Raw genomic sequence first — 9,908 nt, 5'->3', positions numbered from 1 at the left:
CATTAATCCTATACTGTTGCTTCTTGCTATATAAATTTTGGTGGGAGAGTCATTGGTCCCTTATGTCATCAGTGGAAAGAGCTCCCCGTCTCCACCAGTTGCTGGTGGGAGTGGGACTCTTGGGTGCCACCGGAATAAGAATTTCCAGAGGCCCCCCTGGGAGGACGAGATATTGTAGAAAGCTGAACTTCTAAGGTCCCATTTCCCTCTGTCCCTCCACAGAAGTGTAGCTGTGGCTTCAGCAGAGCTAGGATCAAAGCCAAAGCCAGTGCCCAGAGTTTCCGCTCCATGTTGGAGCACAGGTAGGTCCAGTCCAGCATCAGGCTAGCTTAGTTTGTGTTCCCCACTGCAGACTGGCAGTCCATTGCATGTGGGATCCACAGGGCCACATGGCTATGGAGGGAATACAGGTGAATGCAAGAGAGCCACAAGAGTGCCAAGAGAGTCAAGAGCTCCTTGTCTAGGGGGTTATGTATTCCCAAATTTTCATGGGCTTGCAGTGGCCCTGCCTACTCTAGCCAATGATCTCAGTTCCCAGGTTTGACTGATAGGCATCTTCCCTATGTCACCCCAACTTTACTGCATCTCCCCTTTTGTCCAGTCCCTTCCCCCAGTCAACTTCAGGGGATGGGGCGGTGCTTCCCTGGGGAGTGTGAAATTGCAGCTTCCTGGTGAAGCTGAACAGATGGCCGTGCTTCTAATATCTGGCCTCCCTTTTGCTCCCTCCTATTATTAATAACTAGCTAATTACAATAGTATCAATTATATTTAAACATGTGAAAATGTCTAGATATAGTCACCTAAACAAATCACTTTTAACTTATTCCAACTATTCCTTTCTAAATTAGTAAATTTCAATGAAGGTTATTGAATTTCTAGATATTTTTAAATAACATGAAATACTGAAATGTTGATTGCTAAATAAGTCTTTAAATTCCCCTGCTTTTGTCTTTATTGTTGAAAGTCTGTAAAATGGATTTAAGCTTTGGATAAAATGTCTGGCACTTGAAGGTGTGTTTCTTAAAAGTGAGAGTGTTTTTAAATTGTGTTCATAAACATCATTCTAAGAAACGCTAGTCACTTATTTTATTTTATTTTGGTTATTTTTGGAAATTGAGGCTTCTAAGAATTAAAAGTTCAAATTAAGTTGGGAGAAATTATATGGTTGTAATAATAGAATGCAGGAGGAATGGAAATTCATTTTTGAGGAAAAAATTCTTGCATTTTCTCTGCAAAAATTAGTAGTTCAAATTATGTTAAGATCTTTATGTGTATGGTCTTTGTGTGATATGTGTTTGTGTATTATGTGTGGTAAATTTTCAGGGCCAGATGGCATTACTAGGATATAATCTTTTATTGGTCTAATAAAAAAAGATTAAATATTTATATAAATTAAGCAGAATTCTGTGGTCTGGATAAAATTTTTGATATTAAAACTGGTTTAAGTTTGATTAATGTCTTTTAGAGTTATTACCATAAAATATATGTTTTTTCCTAGATTTACAAAGAGTTATGACATAATCTCTTGGTTAAATATATTTGACGATCTTTCCAAGTTTAAATTTTAAGACTTTTTAACTGAGAGATGACTTTGAGTCATTCCAATGGGGCCCTGGAATAATTCAAGGATTTATTCTGTCTTCTTAAAAGAACTATTTTGAACTAAATTAGGCTGATTTAATATACTTGAAATTATGTGGGAAGCTTTGTCAAATAAATATTAATAATAACTATATTCTATTTATATGCATATATTTTGTTAAAATGAATGTTATAGAAATTTCAGTCTGCTTCAGAAAGGAATTTGCAAATATTCAGAACCAAGTTCAAACAGGAAACTCTCAGGAGTAGGGGGTATCCAGTCAGGGACACCAGGCAAACCAGGAGTGATGATTCCCTGTGGGGGTGTCTGCCAGTGATACTCTGGATATTTGTGTTTCACATATTGGGAGTTTATGAATTATTTTCATTGCTCAATACACCCTTTCAATAAGTCATGTGCCACATTTAAAATCTCACATATTATTTGTTCTTTATATGCTGAAATTATATATTGAATCTTATATACAAATGTTATATTATTCTCTATGTCATTTTATAGTAATTACTAGAGGCCCGGTACATGAAAATTCATGCACTGGAGAGGGGATCCCTCAGCCCGGCCTGCACCCTCTCACAGTCCGGGAGCCCTCAGGGGCGGGAGGCGACCCGGTGATAGGGGAAGGCGATGCCCCCACCACACCTCTGCTGCTGCCACTGCGGCAGCGCAAGCCTCGGCCGGCCCTGGTTACCTGAGCCTCGGGCAGCCCTGTGCGGCTGGGCAGCTGCCATCCGAGGCTTGCATGTGTCTCAGGCTGACCCTGGGCAGCTGGGGAGCTGAGGGGACTGGGGGACTCCAGAGGCAGCGTGGGGAGTGGCTGAACCCACCCGGGGGCGGGCCAGGCTGTGCCGCATGCCTGCCGCCCTGGTGGGGCTGAGGGGACTGGGCGCCACCATCTTGTGTCTGTGGGCGCCGCCATCTTTGAGGGTGTGGCTGCAATTAGCATATTCCCTCCTTATTGGCTATGGGTGCCGCCATCTTTGTGATGGCGTGAGGGTCAATTAGCATATTCCATCTTTATTAGATAGGATTATTTACCAATAAATTGTTGTCTTGGAATATTATATCTTATAGAAATGCAAAGTTTTTTTTTAATCAATTGCATTATAATCAAATCTATAACCATGCCACTTTTAAGTTTTGTCATTCATGGATAGTCATGGCTTTAGTCTGATGCATTTACAGGTATATTATATCTTTAGAAAAATCCATGAAAAGGACTCTGACCTACTCTAACTTGCAGGCTTCTAAGCAGATCATATCTTTGAACTGGATGAAGATTTATAGAACTTCAAGGAATAACTCTGTTCAAAAAAAAAAATACTGGCAAATAATCAGGATAAACAAAAATAGTTATCAGACAAACTGAATTGAAAATAATTATTATGACTCTGTTTAAAATGTTCTTGATTCTTAAATCCTTTGTTTCCAAAATATAAGGAAAACTAAAAAGCAGACATTCTGCATTATAGGAACTAATAAATTAGTAACATTCATTTCACAGTACTCCCAGGAGACAAAGATTCAAAGGCTATGACAACCCGGAGATTTTTTTGTCCATTGGGAAATATATTAATTAAAGACTCTCTCCAACAGTGTTAAAGGGACCTTACCTTATCAGGTACCTAACCAGGAATGGACATCTACCCTTGTCTCTTGACACTCGCCTTCAGCTCAAGGATGAGAAGCCACCAAATACAGAGGAGGTAGACAGCTATCTCAAGACGTCAACAAGGCCTGTATGCTCACAAATTGATGCTGCTCAAACCTAGTTCTTAATATCACCTAATTGTTATTGATTGAATGTATATAAAATGATTTTTATATTGTTATTATCTTCCTTATGGTTTCCTAGTGGAAATAATATTTGTCTTTCCAGATCTCTCTCCTTACTAGACATGAAAAATTTAACATGCTAATCTTTCCCACCTACTAGACAATAATATTCCGATTATAAGTTATGATAATGAAGTTAATGTTTTGTTGGCCACACACCGGTAATCTTCTACATCAATATAAGCTTTGGTACACTTTTTTCAGGCTATATTTATTATAAAGGACCTACCTTGGACAAACTTCTCCAAGAACACCTCACTAGTAATTCCCCTGGTAGAATTATATATGGATCTAATCTAGATGAGTATTTTAGATGAATATTGTCTAAATATAGGAAAGGATGAAATTAACTGCCCTGAAGAGAAATTGGAACTTCTGGATAATAGTTGATACTTGTTTCCCCTCAGATCCTTCCTTGTCTAATATTAGACATTTCTGTTCCTAATCAGTGTTACTGGTTTAATATTATTGCTTTTGTTCCTGGTATGTAAATGTTATACTAGATGCAGAAAAACAAAACTTAAGACAAGCAGCAAAAGATTTGGATCATGGTGGCTCAATAATTAAGAATGATGCAAGATACTCTTTTTTTAAAATTTAATTTTATTGTTTAAAGTATTACAAATAGTAGTACATATGTCTCCTTTTTTCCCCCATTGACCTTCCCCCGGCTTCCCCTATCCCCTGGCACATGACCTCACCCCACCCCTCCAGTGTCTTGTGTCCATTGGTTATGCTTATATACATGCATACAAGTCCTTTGTTTGATCTCCCCCCCCAACCCCCTGAAACACTCCCAGCCTTCCTGCTGTAATTTGACAGTCTGTTCAATGCTTCTCTGCCTCTATATCTATCTTTTTGTTCATCAGGTTATAATGTTCTTTATTATCCATAAATGAGTGAGATCATGTGGTATTTTTCTTTCACTGCCGGGCTTATTTCACTTAGCATAATGCTCTCCAGTTCCATCCATGCTGCTGCAAATGGTAAGAATTCCTTCTTTTTTTATAGCAGTGTAGTATTCCATTGTGTAGATGTACCGTAGTTTTCTAATCCACTCATCTGCTGATGGGCATTTAGGCTGTTTTCAAATCTTAGCTATTGTAAATTGTGCTGCTGTGAACACAGGGATGCATATATCCTTCCTGACTGGTGTTTCTCTTTTCTTGGGATATATTCCTAGAAGTGGGATCACTGGGTCAAATGGCAGTTCCATTTTTAATTTTTTGAGGAAACTCCATACTGTTCTCCACAGTGGCTGCACCAGTCTGCATTCCCACCAGCAGTGCAGGAGGGTTCCTTTTTCTCTGCATCCTCTCCAGCACTTGTCCTTTGTTGATTTGTTGATGATAGCCATTTTGACAGGTGTGTGAGGTGGTACCTCATTGTTGTTTTGATTTGCATCTCTCAGATGATTAGTGACTTTGAGCATGTTTTCATGTTTCTCTTGGCTTTCTGAATGTCCTCTTTCGAAAAGTGTCTATTTAGGTCCTTTGCCCATTTTTTGATTTGGTTGTTTATCTTCCTTTTGTTAAGTTGTATGCGTTCCCTGTAAATGTTGGAGATTAAACCCTTATCAGAGATGACATTGGAAAATATGTTCTCCTATGCAGTGGTCTTTCTTGATGTTTTGTTGATGGTTTCTTTTGCTGTGCAGAAGCTTTTTATTTTGATGTAGTGCCATTTGTTTATTTTCTCCTTAGTCTCTCTTGCCCTAGGATCTATGTCTGTAAAGACATTGCTATGACATATGTCTGCAATTTTGCTGCCTTATGGAGTCTTGTAGGATTTTTATGGTTTCCTGTCTTACATTCAAGTCCGTTAGCCATTTTGAGTTTGTTTTTGTGTATGGTGTAAGTTGGTGATCTAGTTTCATTTTTTTTGCATGTATCTGACTAAATTTCCCAGCACCATTTTTTAAAGAGGCTGTTTTGACTCCATTTTATGCTCTTGCCTCCTTTGTCAAATATTAATTGAGAATAATGGCTTGGGTCAATTTCTGGGTCCTCTTTTCTGTTCCATTGGTCTGTATGTCTGTTCTTGTGCCAGTACCAGGTAGTTTTGAGAACCATGGCTTGGTAATATAGTTTGATGTCTAGTATTGTGATCCCTCCAACTTTGTTCTTTGCCAGAAGCCAGTTTCAGCATGTCATAAATGCAAGAGTTTCATCGAAAGGTTGATGAAACTTGGGCACTCAACAAGGGCTGATTCACATATGTTATCACCTGTTGGGAATGGCTGAGGCATTTCCCCAAACCTGAAAAGGATGCATTAAATTGATTGTTTGCTGCCAGACAGCTCAGGGCATCTTAATCTACATGTTATTGCCTCCTACTGGCCAAACACCTGAACAGCTGTAGGCTATTCCCCATTCTGACAATGGACTCTGTAAACGAAACCCTACCCTTTGAAGTATATATCTCCACCTTGCCTTAGGACAAATTGTGTTAATAAAAAGCAAGGGGTCCTGAGACAAGGAGAATGTGGTTTCTTCAGCCAAGCTCCTCTGCCTCCCCCAATATGCCTTTCAAAATTATGTTTCATCTCTGGACTCTTATTTAATCTACGCACAGCCCCCTCTCCAGATTCCTGAACCCTTCTAGATGCCGGATCAAGACCACCGCCTGAACCCTTCTAGATGCCGGATCAAGACCACTGGTGTTAAATCGTGCCCAACATCCGGCAGTTCTTCTTTCTCAGGACAGTGGTGGCTATTCGGGGTGTTTTTTTAATCCAGATGAATTTTTTGAGAGTTTATTCTAGATCTTTGAAATATGCCATTGTTATTTTAATAGGTATTGCATTGAATCTATAGATTGCTTTAGGTAGGATGGACATTTTAATGATGTTGATCCTACCAATCCATGAACATGGTATGTTCTTCCATTTGTTTATGTCTTTCTCTATCTCTTTTTTCAATGTCCTGTAGTTTTCTGAGTACAGGTCTTTTACGTCATTGGTTAAGTTTATTCCTAGGTATCTTAATTTTTTTGGTGCAATGATAAATGAGATTTTTTTTTTCATTTCTCTTTCTGTGAGTTCATTATTGGTGTATAAAAAGGCCATAGATTTCTGGGTGTTAATTTTGTATCCTGCTACATTGCCAAATTCATTTATTAGGTCTAGTAGTTTTTTGATGGAGTCTTTGGGGTTTTCTATGTATAGTATCATGTCATCTGCAAATAAGGACAGTTTTACTTCTTTTCCAATTTGGATGCCTTTTACTTCTTCTTGTCTGATTGCTATGGTTAGTATTTCTATTGCTATGTCCAACAGGAGTGGTGAAAGTGGGCATCCTTGTCTTGTTCCTGTTCTTAGGGGAAATGGGTTTCGTTTTTGCCCATTGAGTATGATGTTGGCTGTAGGTTTGTCATATAGGGCTTTTATTATGTTGAGGTATGATCCCTCTATTCCCACTTTGCTGAGAGTTTTTATCAAGAAAGGGTGTTAGATTTTGTCAAATGCTTTTTCTGCATCAATTGATATGATTATGTGATTTTTGTCTCTCAGTTTGTTTATGTAATGTATCACATTTATTGACTTGTGAATGTTGTACTATCCTTGCATCTCTGGAATAAATCCCACTTGGTCATGGTGTATGGTCTTTCTAATGCATTGCTGAATCCGATTTGCCAGAATTTTGTTGAGAATTTTAGCATCTATGTTCATCAAGGATATTGGCCTGTAGTTCTCTTTTGTTGTGGTGTCTTTATTTGGTTTTGGGATTAAGGTAATGCTGGCTTCATAGAAAGAGCTTGGAAGTGTGCCTTCCTCTTGAATTTTTTGGAATAGTCTGAGGAGGATAGGTTTTAGTTCTTCTTTGAATGCTTGGTAGAACTCTCCTGTAAAGCCGTCCAGACCAGGGCCTTTGTTTGCTGGAAGATTTTTGATCACTGTTTCAATTTCTTCAGTAGTTATCAGCCTATTCAGGTTTTTTGATTCTTCTTGGTTGAGTTATGCGAGCTTGTATTTTTCTAGGAATATATTCATTTCATCTAGGTTGTCCATTTTGTTAGAATAGAGTTGTTCATAGTATTTTGTCACAATCATTTATATTTCTGTGGGATCGGTTGTTATTTCACCTCTTTTATTTCTGATTTTGTTTATTTGGGTCCTCTCTCTTTGCTTGTTGGTGAGCCTGGCTAGAGGTTCATCCATCTTGTTTATTCTTTCAAAGAACCAGCTCTTGGTTTTGTTGATCTTTTATATTGTTTTTTTGGTCTCTATTTCATTTATCTCTGCTCTGATCTTTATCATTTCCTTCCTTCTGCTTACACTGGGCTTTTCTTGTTGCTCTCTTTCTAACTCTTTGAGTTGTAGGATTAGGTAATTTATTACCATTGTTTCTTGTTTTTTTTGCATAGGCTTGTAGAACTATGAACTTCCCTCTCAAGACTGCTTTCATTGTGTCCCATAGATGTTGGATTGTTGTGTTTTCATTGTCGTTTGTTGCCATGATGCTTTTTATTTCTTCTTTGATCTCTCTGGTAACCCAGTCATTTTTTAATAGCATGCTATTTAGACTCCAGGTGTTTGATTGTTTTTCTTGAAGTTGATTTCTAGTTTTATGCCATTGTGATCTGAGAAGATGCTTGATATGATTTCTATCTTCTTGAATTTGAAGAGACTTTGCCTGTGACCCAATATATGGTCTATCTTTGAAAATGAACCATATGCACTTGAGAATAATGTATATTCTGTAGCTTTGGGGTGAAATGTTCTGAAGATGTCAATTAGTTCCGTCTGATATAGTGAGTCATTTAGGATTGATGTTTCTTTGCTGATTTTTTGTTTAGAGGATTTGTCCAATGGTGATAGTGAGGTATTAAAATCCCCTACTATGATTGTATTGCTGTCAATCTCTCCCTTGATAACCTCCAGAAGATTTTTTTATGTATTTGGGTGCTCCTGTATTGGGTGCATATATGTTTACCAGAGTTATTTCTCCTTGTTGGATTGCTCCCTTTAGTATTATGAAGTGATCCTCCTTATCTCTTGTTATGTCCTTCACTTTGAGATATAATTTGTCAGATATAAATATTGCTACCCGAGGTTTTTTTTTTTCATTTCCATTCGCCTGAGAAACCTTTTTCCATCCCTTCACCATCAGTCTGTGTGAGTCCTTTTTTTCTGAGGTGGGTTTCCTGTAGACAGCAGATATATGGATCATGTTTTCTTATCTACTCAGCTACCCTATGTCTTTTGATTGGGGCATTTAATCCACTTACATTTAAAGTTATTATTGATAGGAACTTGTTTGTTGCCATTTTTATTCTTTATGCCTGCGTTCCTTCTTCGCTTCCTATTTCTTCTTTTTACAGAAGACCCTTTAGCATTTCTTGCATTGCTGGTTTGGTGGTAATAAACTCCCTTAGCCCTTTTTTTGTCAGTGAAGCTCCTGATTTCCCCTCAATCTTGATTGATAGCCTTGCTGGGTACAGTATTCTTGGATTCAGACCCTTCCTTTGCATGACTTTGTATATTTCATTCCATTCCCTTCTGGCCCGATGTGTTTCTGTTGAGAAATCAGTCGCCAGTCTGATGGGGGATCCTTTGTAGGTAACTTTCTGTATCTCTCTGGCCACTTTTAAGATTCTTACTTTGTCATTGGTGTTTGCCAGTTTAATTATAATGTGCCTTGGCATTGGTCTTTTGGGGTTCATTTTGTTTGGGACTCTGTGAACTTCTTGGATTTGTGTGAGTTTTTTCTTCCCTATACCAGGGAAGTTTTCATTATTTCTTCTAACAGGTTTTCTATTCCTTGCTCAGTTTCCTCTCCTTCTGGCACCCCTATTATGTGGATGTTGTTTTGTTTCGTGTTGTCCCAAAGTTCGCTTAGGCTCTCCTCCTGTTTTTTAAGTTTTTTTTTCTAGATGCAGCTCTGCTTGAGTATTTTTTTTCTACCTTGTCTTCTAGCTCACTGATGCGGTCCTCTGCTTCTTCTAGTCTACTCTTGATGCTTTCTATTGAGTTCTTTATAGCAGCGATGTCATTTTTCATTTCTTCTTGGTTCTTCTTCATTTCCTCTTGGTTCTTACACATATTGTTGAATTTGTCTTTCATTCTTTTCAGTGACCTTATGACCGTTTCTCTGAATTCTTTCTCTGACATATCCCTTGCCTCCATTTCGTTTACCTCCTTTTCTGGTGATGCCTCCTTTTCTTTCATATATGGGCTGTTTCTTTGTCTCCCCATGATCTTTCTTCTCCGGGTGTCTGGTTATGTAGCTCTCTCTCTCTCTCTCCTTTTCTTAGGCGAAATCTGACCTTTTTGTGAGAAGGTTCAGAGCTCATCCGAGTCTGTGTATTCGCACTGCTTGAGATCCAGTGTTCCTGGGTTTGCAGCTGTTCCCTGGGTGTTGTGGTTGTAGAGTCCCAGAATGTATAGGCTTCCGATAATAGCCAGTCTCCCCTTCAAGATGGCGTGGCCTCTGCGGCACATCCGGTTGCTCCAGGAGAGATTTCAGCAGCA

This window comes from Cnephaeus nilssonii (genome assembly GCF_951640355.1).
Source record: "Cnephaeus nilssonii genome assembly, chromosome: 4".
Taxonomy (NCBI): domain Eukaryota; kingdom Metazoa; phylum Chordata; class Mammalia; order Chiroptera; family Vespertilionidae; genus Cnephaeus; species Cnephaeus nilssonii.
This window is presented reverse-complemented; position numbering follows the sequence as displayed.